The sequence below is a fragment of the Durotheca rogersii genome, assembly GCF_024521655.1.
Source record: "Durotheca rogersii strain YMJ 92031201 chromosome Unknown GGS23scaffold_3, whole genome shotgun sequence".
NCBI classification, from domain to species: domain Eukaryota; kingdom Fungi; phylum Ascomycota; class Sordariomycetes; order Xylariales; family Xylariaceae; genus Durotheca; species Durotheca rogersii.
Window position 1 is genome coordinate 2,642,653 of NW_026251234.1, and position 15,964 is coordinate 2,658,616.

The following is a 15,964-nucleotide window of genomic DNA, read 5'->3' on the forward strand; positions in this document are numbered from 1 at the left end:
CGCCCTACAAACATATAAGCAGGGTTGTAAAAAAAAGTTTAAGTTTTCTTTTATAACTATTATTTATTTTAAAAATATTACTACTAGATTCTTCTGATACTACTTTACTTATATTAAACTACTAAAATATAATATAAAATTATAATATAAATATATTATATTAAAATAAAAATAAAAAAATATAAAAATATAAAAATATAAAAATATAAAAATATAAAAATATAAAAATATAAAAATATAAAAATATAAAAATATAAAAATATAAAAATATAAAAATATAAAAATATAAAAATATAAAAATATTATTACATAGAGAGCTACTTATATATAGCTCCCTACTCCTTCTCGAGTTACTCGCTTACCTAATATAGCTCCTAGCTCGCTTATATAATATAGCTCGTAGCTCCTTATCGTTTATATATAGGTAGCTCGTATCTCCTTTATTAATCTCCTTCCTTCTTAAATAGTTAATTAATTTACCTTCTTCTTCCTACCTTTCGTTACTCTTAAGAAATAACCTTAGTACCTACGTAACTCTTTTAATCTACGTATTAATTATAAGCCCGGTAGCCCTTCTAAGGAACTAAGTTAACTAAGGTCTTATTATATAAGCTTCCGAGTAATTTTATTATTTATTTCTATTTCTTTAATCTTTCGATTAATCGTTTTTTTTTTAAATATCGCTTTCGTTTTCCTTTCGAGTAATATATTTATAATAATAACGGATACTAGCGGAAACTTTTTTATTAAGAAGCTACTTATTAATATTAACCTACGTAACTTCGACGAATATTTACGATGGTTTATTACTTTTTAAAACTACGCCGAGTAGTTCGATATTTAAAAGGATATTAATCCTAATGTAAACGATTATAAGCTAAGCTCGGCGATATTTCTATCGTTCGAAGAATTTATTACTTAGGAAAAGGAACGAGCGAGGAAGTAATACCTTTAAGCTCTTTACGAATAGGTCGAGAAAGATCCTAAGACTCGTAAGGAAGAGCCGAAAGCTCTAACCGAAAACCCGCGCTACCTCTTTATCGAAGAATATAAGTAATTATTCGAGTAAAGTCGCTCTTAGGAGTCTTAAGTTACTATCGCCGGTAAAAGCTACCGAGCTTTTTATTATTAGATTATATCCTCGGTCTTTATTAATTATCTCGAGTTCGTCGGTATATAACTTAAAGCTTAGGAACTTAAGCCGAACGTTTAGAATACCGTAAGACTACTTCGCGATTACTTCGCTCCTACTTTTATTATTACGTAAACGTTCGTTCGCTAGAAGTACCGCGAGGTATTATAAAAGGTAAAGGCGGATATTCTTTACGGAAAGTAATTCTTTACTACTTAGAATAACGCTTATTACTAAGCTCTTACTTACGATATTAACGAGATCCGAAGCGTACTCGGAACGAAGGACTTCCTCGAAGCTATTAAAGCTAAGATCGTTTTAAATTAAGCTACTCGCGTAACTATTAAACTAATTACGGCGGACCGGCTTAAACGATAGCTACTTTTCCTTATAGAATTAAGTAAAATACTCGGAGCTTTTATTTCCGAGGATAAGAAAATAAGTAAATCGGGCCTTTATATCTTAACTACGTATTAAAAAGCTACTTTAAGATATAAAGCCGGAACGACTAGCGCTAGTAACTCTAGTAGCTCTAGTAGCTCGACCGATAACGCTAGAGCTAATAAATATCTATATAATAAATAATACCGTTAGGCTCCGGAGGTATACGTTAACCTTTAATTCGCTATTACCGGTAAAATGCTACGATAAATTTTATATATACCCGACGACGTAAAACTAGCTACTAAATAACGGTATAACTTAAGCGATTTTACCTTATTCCGAGCCTTTATTAAAAGCGACGGATAAAAGGTTACCGCTTTTAGTTAAAGTAGCTCCTCCGGAATTAACCTACCTCGGAATAAGCGTAATAAGAATAATAAGTAATCCGATAATATTAACGTAACGGTAATTAACCTACGCATTATTTATATAACCTTTAGCGTAGGGGTATTTTCTATTATAGATTTAATACGATACCCCCTCTTCGAGAGTACTATCTTCGATAACTACGGAGCTATTTACCTTATTAATAACCGGGATTTATTAATCGAAGGTTTCTTCGTTTCCGCTAAAGACGGATAAACTATCGAAGCTAGTATTACGAGCTTTTCCATTACCGGTATTAATATACGCGTTATTAAGAACTACCTTTAGGATAAGTCGGGTAAGCTTACGATCGACCTTACGCTTAAAGACGTTATTTTCGTTAAAGATTTCCATATTAATATTATTTCCGAAGTAAAGCTTTTTATTATTAATATCTAATATTATAGTCTTAATTACTCTTTTCGCCGGGGATCGATTAAGAACGGGTTTATTATAAGAAAATTCGAACGTCGTTATAACCTAGTGTTTTTTAAATTTAAGTAATTTTCCGTTTATTCGTAAGTTCTTTTTATAATACCGTTACGTACGCTTATAATAATATCATATAGCGTAATATCGCTCGTTACGGTTCCGACGATTAAGGGAAAAGAAACCCGATAAAGAAAATCGAGAGATTAAATAAAACCGAGAAAAGGCTCCGAGTAACTCTAGTACCTTAGAGCTAGGTACCTAGGTCCGGAGGCGCTTAAAGTACTCGTAAAGTATACCTAGAATATCGAGATTAACGGTATACCTACGCTTAAGTACGAATATTATAGGCTTACGATAGGTAAAAGAGTAATCTTACGCCGACTATTATTACATTACTCGCTACGCCCTTTTTAACGTATATATTAGGATTTATTTAACTTTCCGGAAAGATACGACGGCTTTAAATAAATACTCGTTATTAAAGATAAATATAGCGGAATGCTTTAGGTAAAGACCCTTAAAAGTAAATAAGGTTACTTAATTACGAAGATTATTCGATTCTTTAAAAGATAAATACGACGATAATTCCGCCTTTCGATTTATAAGCTTCGATACGATAACGAACGAATAATAATCGGAATTAAAGGCCTAACCGGATATAAAATCTAGGCTCGGGAAGAAAGCATTAATCTTAAGCTACTACCGGCGAATACTAAAGAGCTAACTAGTAGGGGTAAGAAAGCTAGATAATTTATTATCGTTAAATCGATTAAAATAAGGATAAGAGTAAGGCTTTTAAAAAAGCTATAGCCTAAATACGTAAAGGCTACGGTATACTTAATAAATATAAGCCCGAGCTATATATATAATCTTCGCTCGCTTTATAAATTATTTAATACCTAGTTTATCGTTTACTTTAGATAGTATATACCTACGCTTATAAGGAAGCTAACGAGCGACCTAAGGCTAGATTAATACGGAATTTATACGTACGGATATCGCGCGTATCCTTTATTAAGAGAACGCGCTTAAGATCTCGATAGAAAAAGGTTTAAAGTTAAACCGAGAGCTTACGTCGGTTATTTAATTAGATATTATATATTTAACCTATACCGAGTATAGGTTCCTAGACTAAGGAAAGTAATACTAACTAAAGACGTCGTTTTTAATAAAGAAATATTTTACGATAAATCCGAAGAGTTATAAACCGAAAAGCTTACTTAAAAGGAGCTAGACCGAATCGACCTTACGGGTAAAGTTACTAATAATATAACGGAAGCTATTATCGAAGTTTTAAATATCTAGGATTCGTAAGCTTCCTTTATTATAGAGTTTATTAACGAGCTACCTTAATTCGGGAGTAACGAGCTTACTCCGAGCGATAGTCTAAATATAACTTAGTTTATTAACCCGAACTTAGGGATAGGTAAACCTAAACCGGAAAAAGCTCCGGAAGAAGGAGAATCCGTTACCTTAATCCAGAAGAAAGTTAGATTTATAAACGATTAACCTTTAAACGATCGACCGTAAACGCCTCTAGACGTTTTAATTTAATCCATAGAAAAATCCTTAGAACTATTCGATTAGGAAAAAGAGATATAAAAGTAACTAGAGGCGGAATCCTAAGCTTTAGAGCTAACGGAGCGGAGGAATAAGGAAAAATCGGATTAACCTAATAGGTTCTTAAGTCTTAGGCTAATACTAGAGTCTCCTTCGGGACCGTCTAAAGGCTAGAGGGTTCCTACGGGGAGTCCTTCGCGACTAAAGCGAGATATCGTAACGAAGAATCGCGTAGAAATTAATACCGATCGGGTAATATATTATCCTAACGGAACGACGATTAATAAAGAGCTTAGTATCCCTCGGAATCGAAAGTAATCTGCTTAATCCGAGCTTAGCGAGCTAATAAGTTTATCCTTATTATTTAGAAAAGAACGGAGGAAATATAACCGTAAAGTATATCCCTTAGTTACGCGCTATAGCCGGAGGAAGCGAGGAAAAAGTCCCGAAGGAGAGGGCTTAAATAAAGGATAGGCTAGTACCGGCGCTTTTATATCGGGCATAGCTTTAAATAGGTTAATTAACCTATCGAGCGACCGTAATTAATACGAATTTACTTTTATATTCTTACCTAATTAGCTTAACGAAACGTAAGACGACTAATCTTTTATTACGCTATATTTAATTATTATAACTACCTTTAAATAAGTATAAGCCAAGCGACTAGGCGTAGCGCCCGGTAAGATAATAATCTATCGCGATAAACTAATTAAGCTTTTAAAAACGTAAAAAAAGCTTAATAACTACTCCTTAGGGAATCGTTTTAAGGAAAACGCTAGGTCGGAGATAAATACTTTCCTAAGCGCTAAGGTTTAGAAAGTTATTAATCGCGACTAAGCTTAGATTAAATTAATACCGTTAAAATAAGTTTTCGATTATAAATTCGATAAAGATAATTATTTCGATAAATATAAATCGCGCTTAATTACGCGAGGAGATCTCCTTCTAAAGGGGTTACTCGAATTAACGTATATAATAATACTCGTAATAAAATCTTTCCGAATAATAATAATAATCGCGGCTTATTTTAATCTTAAGGTAGATTAATTCGATATTAAGAACGCTTTTCTTAACGTAGCTCGACCGAAAGACGACCTAATACTAATTAAGCTATTAAACGGGTTTAAATAAGAAGGGAAGTACGCGTTCGTTATAAGAGTAATATACGGATTCCGAGACTTACCTCTACTTTGGTTCAGGGAACTCGAGAGTACCCTTACCCGTCTAGGACTTTAAAGCTTTCCGGAAAAGCTATATATATTTTATATATTAATAAGGAAAGTATTCGTACTAATATACGTCGACGACCTATTACTTATATACGATATGTCACGTAGGCATGCACCCCTAATGGGAACCACCTAGCTTACCTAAGCTAGCTAAGCACTACTATATGTACCTATAGATCGCTCCATACTCTCTAGTAGCTTTTCTTCTTTTCTAGTTAGTTAATATATACCTTCTTACCCTTATTTTATTACTTTCTTTACGAATAACCTATTAACCTAAGCTTAGTTCTCGCTAGCTACGTAATAATTATAAGCCCGGGGTACTTCTAAGAAGCTATTATTACTTAGGTTATTCTAGCGTAAGTAAGTAATATATTTATCTATTTCTTAGATCTTACGATTATATTCCTTTCTTATTTCTAAACCGGTACTTTACTCTCGTATCTAGCTTTAGATAGTCGCTTATTTATTTCGTTATAACGATTAATACTTCCGAATTCTCCTTGGATAAGATTCCTATTAACGTTTACTTACGAGCTTACGATAAGTAGCTACGTTAATTCCTAACGCTTAAGTCGATAGTTATTTAATTCGGTATTTAGAAAGACGTTAATTTAAATAGAGCTAAGTTTAACGCTACTCGAGTCGTAGTAGGTATTTTTAAGGAATATATTACTTAAGAGAACGAATTCCTTAAAGAAAACTATAAGAAAGCCGTTTACGAGTAGGCGTCGATCTTAACCGAAGACCGAGGAGATTAGCTATTAAGGCCTAAAGTACGAACTCGAGAGTAATAAACGGTAGCGTATAATAAGCTCGTTTCCTAATAAATAACGATCGAGGCTTAGGTTATAGCTATTAATAAGTAATATAAGGTCCTTTATAGCTAGATTCTCGTATTTATTTCGGTAGGTTTTCTTAAGGTAGCTAATATAGAGATATAGTTCCTAGACCTTAACCCGATTATTTAAAACCTCGTAAAGATCCTCCGTAAGTAAATTACTCCTACCGAAGCCGTTATTAAGACGTTCGTTAGACGAAAATATCGTAAGGTACTCTAGAAAGTAAAGGTAGGTACTTATAATTCCGAGTAGTTCTACGCTATATAGTAATACGCCTTCCTTCGCGCTCGCGCTTATTATATTAACGAAATTAAAGGCGTTATAGGAGTAAAGGATTTCCTCGAAGTAGTTAAGGCTAAGATCGTAGTCGATTAAGCTATACGGATATTAATCGCTTTTATTAAAGCTAATAAACTCGGCGAATAACTAAAGATCCTTAAGTAATTAAGCATCGTATTTAGCGCTTTCGCTACCGAAAATAAATAAAAAGGTAAATTAGGTTATAGAATTTTCGTAATAACTTATTAAGGACCGACTTTAAAAGCGAAATTAACTAATAATAGCGGCTAAGGAAAACTAACGAGCTACGAATATCCTTATAAGTCTAGAGGTAAACCATACTTATAGGTAGCTCGTTCTTATAGAATCCTATAGAAGTCCGTTACTAATTAAACTATACGTAACCTAAAGCCGATCCCGGCTAATATTATACGAAAAATTAAGGCTAAATACGACTTACTTAAATACGTTAAGCTCCGAAATTAAATTAACCGCTAGGGATAAGACGTTCCCGTAAATAATGTACTTAATAATCGCTCCGGGAACGGGGGAGGAAATAACGCTATTACTTAGTTAGTTAATATTAACGTAATAATAATCGACCTATATATTATATACTTATTTACTTAGATTAGGATTTACTTTATTATAAACTTAATCCGATACCTATTATCGGAAAGTACCGTCTTCGATAACTATAGAATAATCTACCTTATTAATAATTATAATCTTCTAGTAAAGGGGTTATTCGTTTTCGTTAGAGACGGATAAACGGTCGAAGCTAATACTACGAGCTTTCCTATTGCTAGCACGGGTCGTAGGATTATCGAGAAATATATTTTAGATTAATCCGATAAGCCTACCTTTAATTTAAAGCTTAAGGACGTCGTATTTATTAAAGATTTTTACGTTAATATTATCTCTAAGGCGAAACTTCGTAGTATAGGTATTTAGTTTTACGGTTTAGATTATACTTTAAGGAATGAAACCCTCGAGAAAAGTATTATAGTAAGAAAATTAAAGCGACGCTTTAACCTAGTCTTTTTCGAATTTAAGTAGTTCTCTTTTTATTCGTAAGTCTTACCCGTAATACTATTTATAATACTACCGAGTATTCTACGTAACGTAGCGTCGATCGTAGTAGTACTTTATTTCCCGGAGAGAAACGTCCGGTAGAGAAAATCGAGAGATACTACTAAACTAAGAGAAGACTTCGAGATATTCTAATACTAGCGAGTAAGGTATCTTAGTCTTAAAGCGCTTAAAGCCTTCGTTAAAAACGCCCGGAACGTTAAGATTAACGGTATACCTATAATTAAGTACGAGTATTATAATTAAGCGATAAATAAGAGAGTAATTTCGCGCCGTTTATTAATATATCGCTCGTTATGTTCTTTTTAGAAGGTATATTAGGATTTATTTAACTACCCGGAAGGTTACGACGGGTCTAAGTAGCTTATCGTAATTAGGAATAAATTTAACGGAATATTATAGGTTAAGACCCTAGAGAGTAAGTAAGGTTTATTAGTAATAAGAATTCTTCGACTCTTCGAAAGATAGGTTCGGAAGTAATTCCGACTTTTAATCTATAAGATACGCTACGATAACGAGCGTTCAATAATAAATATTAAAGGTATATCCGGATATAAGATCTAAGTAATAAAAAAGGGCATCGATCTCGAACTCCTACCGGCTAATACTAAGGAGTTAACCGGTAGGGGTAAGAGAACTAGATAGATTATTATCGTTAAGTCGATTAAGATAAAGATTAAAGTAAGGCTATTAAAGAAACTATAGCCGGAAACCGTTAAAGCCGCGGCATATTTAATTAATATTAACCCTAGCTAAGCTTATAATCTTCGTATACCTTACGAATTCTTAGATACTTAGTTTAAGTAATACTTTAAATAATATACTTTAGAGGTAATAAAAAAGCTAACGAGCGACTTACGACCGGACTAGAACGGTATTTATATATATAGGTATCGCGCGTATTCCTTAATAGGAAAACGTACCTAGGATCTTAATAGGAGAGGATTTAAGGTAAACCTACGAGCTTATATTAGGTATTTAATAGGATATTATATTAATAACTTATACCGAATTTAGGTTCCTAGGCTAAGTAAAGTAATCCTAACTAAGGATATAGTCTTTAACGAAGAAACGTTTTATAGTTAGATAAATAAACTAAAAGCTTAGTAACTCGAACGAAAAGAAATTAATTAAATAGATCTCTCGATACGTATAAGTAATAACGTTACTTAATTAATTATCGAAGTATTAGACCTATAGGATTCGCTCGTATTATTTAATCGAAAGCTAAGTAATAAATTAACTTCCCTCGGGAGTAACGAGCCTACTTCGGGTAACTAGGATCTAAATACGACTTAATCCGCCGGTCCTAGCTCGGGGGTAGGGCAGCCTTTAGAAGAAGAAAAACTAGAAATAGATTCCGATAATTTAAAATACGAAACGGCTAAATCTAAAGACGAATAACCGTAAGAGGTAATAAAATTATTCGAATTAATCGAGTAGGAGATATAAGAGTAATTCGAAGCGGAAACCTAGGAGAAATTAAACGAAAAAGCGGATATATCTTACGGGCTCCCGAGTTTAAAACTTACTTTAATCGTACCCGTAGAAGCTACGGGAAGTAGGAGTACTTCGATAAGGAGTATAAAGTAACTAAAGTTAGGTACGGCTACTAATAAAAGTACCGAAAGTCCGGAGCGGCGAATATATTTCGCCGACGGAATAGATATTCGGAAATAGCCTTTAAAGTAATTAACTAAAGAAACGCGTATTTCCTCCGAAGAAGAGAAGTAATATAGCCTATTCCCGTAAATTACTTAACGTAAGTAACGTAAGAAAAAGGTCTATCCTTCTATTATTTATTATAGTAAAAGGAAAAAAGAAAAAAGCCCGGAAAGGAATAAAGTAATAAGTAGCTTAAGTATTAGAGTTTACGTAATATCGGATAACCTAACGGCTAGGAATAACCTCCTAAGAGATCGCTAACTCGACTTCGTAATAACCTTTTAGCTTAATTAATTAAAAGGATAATAAGTAAAAAGTTACGATAAGTATATTACGTTATACTTAGTTTTCGTAGTAGCCGTTAATTAAACGAAGGCCGAGCGATTAAGCGTATCGCTTAATAAGATAAGAATTTACCGCGACGATCTACTTAAACCGCTAAAGATATAAAAGGACCTAAATAAGTATTTATTAGGAAAGCGATTTAAAGAAAACGCTAGATCTAAGATTAAGGCTTTCTTACGTATTAAAATATAGCGTATTATTAATCGCGAACGAATAAGAATAAAGCTAATTTTATTAATATAGGTCTTCGATTATAAATTCGACGAAGATAATTTCCTTATTACTTATAAGTCGCGCTTAATAACGCGAGGAGATTTATAGCCTAAAGAGTTATTCGAGAGTACTTACGTAATTACGTTAGTAATAAAATCGTTCCGTATAATGATAGCTATCGTAGCTTAATTCGACCTCGAAGTTAATTAGTATGACATTAAAAACGCGTTCCTTAACGCGGTAAAACCGGAAAGCGACCTTATACCTATAGAGTTATTAAACGGGTTTAAGGAAGAGGGAAAATACGCCTTCGCTATAAGAGTAGTATACGGGTTTAGAGATTTATCCCTACTTTAGTTTAAGGAGATCGAAAGTACCCTTAACCGCTTAAGACTTTAAAGCTCTCTAGAGGAGCCGTACTTATTCTATATAGAAGAACGAGAAGTCTTCGTATTAATATACGTAAACGATATATTAGTTATAAACTATAAAAGCTTAGAAGCGATAGTATAAAAAGTAGCTTAAGGGTTAAAGGATACCTATAAAACGAAAAAGCTTAAACCGGTAAAGTAGTATTTAGGGATTAAGGTAATACGTAATCGTAAAGTACGAACTATAACTTTAATATACGACGTTTATATCGAAAAGATTATTAAACGCTTTAAACTAACGGATAATAATTAATTTCCGATAATACTACTATTAATTACCGAGTTAGTAAAGTATATAAGCGTTACTTCGAAATAATAAGTTAAGGAATACTAGGAGAAAGTAGGGTTATTACTTTATAGCGTAATTATAATACGCCTAAACGTTACTTTCGTAACGTTTTAACTATCTTATTTCCTAATTAATTTAGAACCTTAGTACTTTAAAGCGGTTAATTAAACGATTAAATACCTATATATTACTCGCTTCCTTAATATAAGGTATAAAAGTAAGAGTAATAGCGCTTAGGTACTCTTAATTAATAGTAACGCTTCGTTTATAAACGATTCTAAGTTAAGAAAGTCGTTTTAAGGATACGTAATATCCTTATTTAAAGGTCCGATTATATGGAGAACCGCTCGCTAAAATATAGTATCGATATCGACGATTAAAGCTAAATTATTCGTACTAGAATATATAACTAAAGAAACGATAGCTCTTAAATATTTCTTTAGGGATATTACCCTAAAGCTAGGAGAACCTTAGAAGATATATAGCGATAATTAATAAACGATAAGACTAATAATAAGGGAAAAAAAAAGGATTAATACTAGGTTACGTTATATAGATATATAAAATATATAGCTACGCTAGGAGTATTAAAAGGGTACCTTTAAAGTAATTTACCTCCTTATTAATTAAATACTAGTAAACGGACTTACGAAAGCTTTATTACGTTAATCGTTCGAGTACTTTAAAGTATTACTTAACCTATAGGACGCTCGCGGAAAAATAGTTATAATAATACTTAAAAAGTCGCCGTAAATATTAACGGTATATAAATTCTTCCCTTAATTAATTAATATATAAATATAAAGTACTACCGTTATATAGAAATAGCTCTTCTTATCGTTAAATATTAAACTCGTATTATTCTTAGATCCTAGTATAGAAAGGCTACTTTAAGATAAAGAACTTAACTACGGAAATAATAAGTAAAGCCGGACTAACGAAAAGTACGAGTACCGGCGGATTCGTTTTAATATTCGATAATTTCTTTATATAAGCGGTCGGCTTATCGATATAGTACTTCGTATAAGTATTATTTAAAAGAAATAAGCGCGTAAGCGCGAACGATCTTAGATATTACTTCCTTAGAAAATTACTTTTCGTTCTCGGAAGTTTTATTTCCTCCTTTCCTTCCTTTAACGTCTTTTATTTCTATATTTAACTCTTACTCGGGAACGATAACGGGCGAGGCTACGTTAGGTATTACGGTCGATAGGCCGGCGAAGACGTTATTTATATTAGCTAAAATAATAAAAAGGCTAATAGGTATAAAGCTAAGGGCGGATACGGCTACGGTAATCGATAGGCCGGTAGCGGAAGGGCTTACGCTTAGCTAGGTAAATTAACCGGAATTAATTACGCTTCGTCGTAATTTTACGGTTTCGGATACCGCGGGTATTTACTTTTCGTTTTAATAAAGCGTAAGAAGCTTCTTTATTATTATAGCGAGCTTAAAGGCTTATAATTAACGTTAACGAATATTAATTAACGTAAAATAAAGCTTATATATTAACCGAAAATTCGATACGGGCGACGATAAAGTAAATAGCTAATAGAATTAAAGCGTCGGCCTTATATAATATTAACTTTAAACCTCGACGTACGGAAGTAAGAGAACCTATAAAGGTACGTAAATATAACCGGATAAATAACGGTAATAACGACCGGTACTTTAGAAAGAATCGAAGTATTTTCTAATAAACTTATTTTAAACCGTATTACGTACGTAGCTTAGGTAAGGAATTATACGGCGAATTCCGTACTTTCGATTACGGATAACCGAAGTAATTCCTAAGGTAACGGTAATAAAAGCTAAAGCGGCCGGTACGACGGGGGTATTAAACGGAACCGCCGGAACGGCCGGGCTAAAGGAAGTAACGGAAGCGGTAGTAGTTCCGGGAGCCGAGGAAACGCTACGGCCTCGTTCCTATCCTCGTTTTCGTATTACGATATTATTACGAGTCGGAGTAATAATAATAACGGTTACTTAAATTATACGAGTAACGGCGATATTACTAAAGGACGTAATTTAATATACGTAAATTTAGGCTTAGGTTTTACGTAAAGAAACCTTACGAGTAATTAATATAACTAAGCGGTCGCCTTTTTCGATTACTTCCTCGTATAAGGAGGGAAAGTCTTCCTTAAAGAACTCTTCCTTAAAGGATTCGTCGGTAGAAACCTTAATAACTTAGGATACGGTACCCTAAGGAGCGCGAGTAATTAAGGCCTAGGTACGTTATATTAAGACGTTAGATACGATTATATCGACGTCGCTTTCGTCGATAAAGAGGTCCTTAAGGGGCTAAGCGATAACTAAGGCCTCGGACCCGGGAGTAAAGGGTATCCTTCCGCGGCGAATAAGGCTACCGGCCGAAGCTCTAACGTTATTTCCCGTACGAATACGGGAAGTAAGCTAAGAACTCGCGGCGGAAAGGCCGAGTACCTTTTATTTTAGCGAGGCTACGGTACCTTAAAGCGCTAATATTATCTTACGAAGCTTTTAAGTATTAAATATATTAAAAGATCGTTAATTACGGTACTATATTACTACCGATAAATAACGAATAAATAATAAACGGATTATTTTAAATAACCTCTTACTTATTAATATAAAATAATTAACGGTCGCTTTATTATCTTAAGATATTTTAATATTAAAAGTAATATATTAATCGTAAATAATAACCCTTATCGTAATAAGCTAGGTTATTATTTTACGGTCGCTTAATAAAAGTATATTACGACTCGTATAATACGCGAGCTACGCTTTACGTAAACTATAAAGAAAGCGGACTTACTTTACGATAATAAATTAACGAAGCTTTATTAATTATATTAGCTTACGATCGCGTAATTAATGGAATTATTTAATTATAATTAGGGATATATACTTATAATAAATAACCTAGGAAAGAAAGGAAGAAAGAGAGGTACGCTTAATTCGAGAGCGAGAAATCCTAGATATATTTATACTTAACCGCTTTCGTAAGAGAAACGGTAGAATTAATTAACATAAGTAACGCGCGCGAGCGCGCGCGATAGTAATAAAGGAAATTAAATCCTAGTATTAATACTAGAGCTATTATTATTACTACTACTATTATATTACTTATATAACTAATTACCGCTTAATCGAAAGCGAGTAATTATACGAATAATTATACGAGTAATTATTTTTATTTATAATAAACTATGGAATATTAAATAAAGGATACGAAAAGTATATAACTTAAGAGAAAATACCATTAGTAATAAACCGGAGTATATACGGATAAGGGAATATAGGGAAGCCCGAGATAAGGTACCTAGTAATCGATTAGCCTTAACGAGGTATAGCGAAACTAAGGAATAACCCCTTAGGTTATTATCGTAAGTAAAGGACTATAGTTAACCTTATTATCGTAAACTTAACTAGGGGATATGTTACGTAGGTATATACCCCTAGTAGGAACTACCTAACTTACTTAAGCTAGCTAAGTATTACTATATATACCTATAGATCGCTTTATACTCTTTAGTAGCTTTCCTTCTTTTCTAATTAGTTAATATATACCTTCTTACCCTTATTCTATTACTCTTTTTACGAATAACCTATTAACCTAAGCTTAGCTCTCGCTAGCTACGTAATACGATAAGAATAACGATTTTATAGCTTAGAAAGTAATTAAAGGATTAAAAACTATCTATATAATAAAAGAGCTAGGGCTAGTAAGCTAGTATTTAGGAATTCGGGTAATACGTAATCGCGAAAACCGGACGATAACCTTAGTATACGACGCCTACGTCGAGAAGATCGTAGGTCGCTTTAACTTAGCGGATAATAACTAATTCCTTATAATATTATTACCGATTATCGAGCTTATGAAATTCATAGGCGTCGCGTCGAAGTAATAAATTAAGGAATATTAAGAAAAAGTAGGATCGTTACTCTATAGCGTAATTATAATCCGCCCGGACGTAGCTTTTGCTACGTTATAACTATCTTACTTCCTTACTAATCCGGGACCTTAGTATATAAAAGCCGTTAATTAAGCGATTAAATACCTTTATATTACGCGCTACCTTAGCATTAGGTATAAGGGTAAGAGTAATAATATATAAGCGTTATTAATCGCTAGCGACGCTTTTTTCGTAAACGATTTAGAAACTAGAAAATCGTTATAAGGCTATATTATATCGCTCTTTAAAGGCCCGATAGTATGAAAGGTAGCTCGCTAAGCTATAGTCTCGACGTCGATAACCGAAACTAAGCTCTTAGGATTAGAGTATATAGCTAAGGAAACGATAGCTTTAAAACGCTTCTTTAGGAATATTACTTTAGATTTAAAAGAGCTATAGATAATTTATAGCGATAATTAATAAACCATTAAATTAATCGTAGAAGATAAGGAAAGAGTTAATATAAGGCTCCGCTATATAGATATATAATATTTATAGCTCCGATAAAAGCGATAAAAGGGCTCCTTTAAGGTACTTTATTTACTTATAAGGTAAATACCGACGGATAAACTAACGAAAGTTCTTCTTCGTTAATTATTCGAGTATTTTAAATCGTTACTTAACCTTTAAAATATAAGAGGAGAGATAACGATATTAAAGCTCTTAAATAATACGAAAGTAACGTAGGATTTTAGTTTAATTATAAGAAGAACTAACTTAGAATAATATACTTTACTTAAAAAGTAACGTAGGAATATTAATCTAAAAAGAATTTACGCGTAATAAGACTTTTCCCTTTAACGAAAGAGCTAACTTATATAATAAAGCTAATATAATACTCTTAAAGCTCCCGAAAACCTAACGACCTTTAGAGCTACCGGCTCTAGTACCTAGTCTAAGGTTATATTTATTTTTAAAATTACTTAACTTAGCCGGAGCTAAGGTATTATTAGTTTTATTATTATTAAACCGTATATAATTATTCGAAGCTTAATTTAATAATATCCGGGTTAGTAATAGCGGGAATAAAGCTCTAAGCGGAAGTAGCTTTTCGCTTAATATTAACTTATATATTCTAACGGAAACGAGCGAACCGGCGAGGAGTACGGATAGCGCGTTATCGGCTAACCTTACTACGGACGCGACTACCGCGAGTACGAGAGTTACGAGGGGGACGGGTCGGAGTTAAAACCTATCTACGTTTAATAAGAGAGCTATCGTCTTAAGCGAGAGTATCCGTAGTCGCTTATCCGCGTAACGATTCGATAATAAGCGGTAATATAGGCTAACGCTATTATTCGGGATAATATTAACGAAGTAATTCCTTTATTTCTTCGCAGAAAACGATAGTTTAAAGTAATATAGTTAAAAAAAATAATCTACGATAAAAGAAGCTCGGAACTTACTACCTTAAAGTTAAGGTCGGTTATTTAAGCGGCGATAAGCCGTTAAGTAAGACGTATAACGCGAGGGTAATTATAATTAATTAACTTTCGACGAAACCTTATATAGCTTTAAAGGATACTTATAAAGCTACGTAAGAATAACTACGCGAATAACGTAAGTAACGATTAATAAAAGCTAAAGATTAGAAATACTTTTCCGTCGAACGATGCTATATAGCGCTATTAATATACCGATAATAAGGGATATCGTTACGCGGGCCGTACTTTTCGGTAATAGCGGGAAATAGCGAGGCTATATTA